A 4308-nucleotide genomic window follows, 5' to 3' on the forward strand; every position below is an offset into this window, starting at 1 on the left:
GGAGCCATGTGCCTGTAATCCCAGCTCTTGGGGGCTGTAAATAGGTGGAGCACTACAAGTCCAATCTAGTAGTGAGACCCTGAGCACCCTTGTAGACCCTTCCCTAAAACACACACACACACACGCGCGCGCGCGCGCGCGCGCGCGCGCATGCGCGCGCGTGCAAAGAAATCTTAAAGTTGAAAACCACAAGAAATTGAGAGAATACTAGTAACAACAGAAACAGAGTAGTTGGACATGGTGGTACATGCCTGCAATCCCAGCATTTGGGAAGCTGAGGCAGGAGGACTGACAAGAGTTAGAAGCCAGCTTGGGATGCAGTGAGTTTGAAGCCAGCCTGAACTACATAGACTGTGTCTCAAAAATTAAAAAAAAAAATTTTTTTCAGCATATGATTTAGAGACAGAAGTTCTGTTGCACTTCAGCTAATATTAGGTCATACCTAGGGCTGGGGAGACAGCTCAGTGGCATAAGTGCCTGACGGGCATGTGCATGGTCCCAAGTTCAATCCCACACACACAAAAGAAAGTCATGCCTAGAAAGGTGGCTTTAGTGTCATCTTAGAAGAAGAATGAAGCTTTGGTAGAATTCCATAGAAGAAAGACAAAACAAATGACATGGAAAAACACAGTTCTTACTGAAGGCCAATAAGAAATTAATAGGTTGAATGCAACATTCTTGGGAGGCTGAGGCAGGAGGATCATCATGAGTGCAAGGCCAGCCCAGCCTGAATTATATAGTGAGACCCTACCTCAAAAAGAAAAAGATTTGGTGATTTGGAATTATCAAATGATGGTGAAGTTTTGTCTTGGATCCAGTCGAATAGGAAAACTTGAAGGTGTTATGAGGGATATTTATGAAAAGTTCCTTATGAGGTTGAATAGGAGTGGAAGCAGAGGTTGAGACAGTAAGGGAAGATGAGCAAAGTTAAACTTACAGTGGACTGAAGCAGTAGGAGAAAAGTAAATATGTAATAGTGGGGGAAAGGGAGGCAGATCAAGATGCATGAAGACAAAAAGATGACCTGCTCAGATGGAAATGGGAGAATGGAGGAACCCGACTTGGGGTGGACCTAGAGCGATGGTAGAAATTTGAAATTACCTGTCATACACAAAGGTTCAAAGCTTGGCCTGTCCCAAAAGTTACAAGAGAAGCATCTGAGAATGCGAGATGACCTTCAGGGGTCAAACTGCCTTTACCACACTCCCATTCTTGGTCTAGACCAGAGCCTAGAGCCTCCATTTTGTAAATAAGGGAGTGTGTGCCCCTTCACAGCATGGTTGTTGGCTGCCCTCTGCTGGTCAGTTTTGGTCTTGGCTCTCTGACAACAGCCTGTGCCAACCGGGATGTGCAGGCGCACAATACAGCCCTGAACCAATTCTAAGATATTATTCTGGCTAATTGGCCGAAATAGCTCAGCTGGGAGAGCGTTAGAGTGAAGATATTATTCTGGCTAAACTAGATAAATAAGATTAGATGCTATGTAATCACAAAAATTATTTCTGTACAAATTTGACCATATCTGTAAATAATGCCTTGTAGAGAATATGTAAAGAAACCAAATACACATGGGGCTGGGGAGATGGCTCAGTAGAATAAGCGCTTGCTTGGCAAGCGCAAGGGTCTGATCCGGTTCTGCAAAAAGAAAGAAAGAAAGAAAGAAACCAAATACACAGTACTCCCAAAGTTTATAATCTATTCCAAATGGGTTTATACATATATAACCCAATACTGGGCAGGTGCTGGGGCCGGAAGATGGCGGCAGCTGCCGAGCTGAAGCTGCTGGAGAAGTCTCTGGGGCTGAGTAAGGGTAATAAGCACAGCGCTCAGGGCGAGCGACAGAGTCCAGTTCTTCAGACCAACAATGGCCCAAGTTTAATAAGACTAACAACAATAGCAACTCATCTAGCCAAGCAAGCCAACAAAGAACATTTGCTGGGAAGCACAGCAGAAGAAAAGGCAATGGTTCAGCAGTGGTTAGAGTCCTTTTTTGTTTGTTTTTTTTGCAGAACCGGGGATTGAACTCAGTCCTTGAGCAGTGGTTAGAGTACAGGGCCACGTGGGTAGACGGACACTCCAATAAGGAAAATGCTCACACACTCTTGAAAGATCTTAATTCATATCTTTAAGATGAAGTGGGGGGGGTGCTGGTGAGATGGCTCAGTGGTCTAAAGCACCTACTTAGAACAAGCTTAGCAAAGCACAGGGACCATGGTTCAATCCCCCAGCACCACATGCCAGCCAGCCCCACCTCCTGGTGGGCTGAGCTGCCCCCCCCCACAAATAAATTTAAAAAAAAAAAAAGATAAAGTATAGGGTCTGGGGAGATGGCTCAGTGGAATAAGCGCTTCCCTGGCAAGCACAGGGGCCTGAGTTCAATCCCCAGTTCCAAAAAAAAAAAAAAAAAAGATAAAGTCTACCATACAGGATACAACCTTACCTTAGCAGATATCCTACTGTACTATGGATTTCATTGCTTTATAGTTGACCTGACAAGAGAAAGAAAAATATCTTAATGTGTCTCGCTGGTTTTGCCACATTCAGACTCTCCAGGAATCAGGCAACATCTGTCAAGTGTTGTCTTCATCAAGAACAGATTATATTCCAGTTCTCACTAGAAGTTATGCATGCCCTACAGAGGTGTGATTAAAAGTGTTTAAATGGAAAGTGTATTCTTTACACAGGACTAACATAAATTGATATGCAGCCATTGCTTATTTATTGGAGCTGATAGAATTTTAGAAGTGTAAACTCATGTCTGAATGTTTTATTTGTTCATTAGTTGAAGTCTTGCAGTTTTTTATATAAAAACTCAACTGCTATCAAAAAATTGATCAGAAAAAAAATTGATCAAGTATACATTACCTTGCTTTTTTTTTTTTTTTTTTCCTTTTTGCTCCGAATTCCTTCAGGGCAGGTTTGGCTGGCTTGAGTTGTGGGGATCGAACCACAGTAACCTGAGCCTGACTGCTTTGTTGAAGCAGCCACTTCAAGAACTAAGCTAAGGGGCAGGGCCCCCATTACCTTGTTTTTATAGGTAGATTTATTTTAATAAAAGTTGCAAATCAGTGGTTTAATCTTTCTTTTTTCTTTTTTTTGGTGGAACCAGGGATTGAAATCAAATCTTTGCATTTGCCAGTCAAGCGTTTATCCTACTGAGCCATCTCCCTGGCCCCAATCAGTGGCTTAAACTTAGATCATCCTCAGAATGGTTAACCTACTGGGCTATTTATTAACTCCTTTCATATTTTAAAATTCATTTTCCTCTTAGGGACATTTACAGTAGTTTATTAAAAACTAATAAATTATGCCAGTGGTACAGAAAGGAAGACATGTATTTGTTTTCAGATATGTATGTAAACTAGTAAATGTGGGTTTTTTTTTAAAGGTTTCAAAAATTTATTTATTTATTTTTTTAAATTTATTTATTTATGTGTGTGTGTGCGTGTGGTCAGCTCAGCCCACCAGGGGGCGGGGCTGGCTGGCATATGGTGCTGGGGGATTGAACCGCAGTCCCTGGGCTTTGCTAAGCTTGTTCTAAGTAGGTGCTTTAGACCGCTGAGCCATCTCACCAGCACCCAAAATTTATTTATTTAATAGTGCTGATCACAGGAAAAAAAAAAAGGAAGGATATATATTAATCATGATTTTCTTTTTTTGGTGGAACTGGGGATTGAACTCAGGCCCTTGCGCTTGCCAGGGAAGCGCTTTATCCACTGAGCCATCTCCCCGGCTTCCTAATTAAGTATATTCCATTGTCCAGGCAATGGTTATTTTTTTTAAATTTTTCTTTTTTTTTTTTTTGCAGAACCGGAGATTGAACTCAGACCCTTATGCTCGCCAGGGAAATGCTTATTCAAAATTGAGCCATCTCCCCAGCCCCAGCAATGGTTATTTTTAAAACTTTATTCAGTATTGTCTTGACCGTGATTAAAAGATGACATCGTCTTGTGACCTCCCAGAGGGTAAATGTGTTGTAGCTCATGTGCAACTCCTTACAGTCCTCGCTTGGTCCTCCTCCAGTGTCTCCTCTTGGAGTTGTACCTGATTTTATTACCCGTCTTCATATGAACCCACTGAGGAATGGGGCGATTCTGCTTTTGCTTCTTGGCCAGGAATCATTTGATTCTGAAAGTCTTGTGAAAAGACATGGTGAGGGTAGGAGGTGAGAGCACACACTCAATGGTGGACTGAAGCAGAAGAGTGTAAATGTGGTTTTTCAAAAAAGAAAAAAAAAAGGGGGGGTGCCAGGGAGATGGCTCAGTAGAATAAGGAAGCACAAGGGTCTGAGTTCAATCCCTGGTTCCA

At 42.3% G+C, this 4308-nt stretch overlaps 1 pseudogene; it reads left to right on the plus strand.

Annotated features, from left to right (window-relative positions):
* Nucleotides 1–1755: 1755 nt before the first annotated feature.
* On the plus strand, nt 1756–2618 carry LOC101592032 (annotated as a pseudogene).
* The last annotated feature ends 1690 nt before the right edge of the window (nt 2619–4308 follow it).

Source organism: Octodon degus, unplaced genomic scaffold (assembly GCF_000260255.1).
Source record: "Octodon degus isolate 3935 unplaced genomic scaffold, OctDeg1.0 scaffold00287, whole genome shotgun sequence".
Classification (NCBI taxonomy): Eukaryota; Metazoa; Chordata; class Mammalia; order Rodentia; family Octodontidae; genus Octodon; species Octodon degus.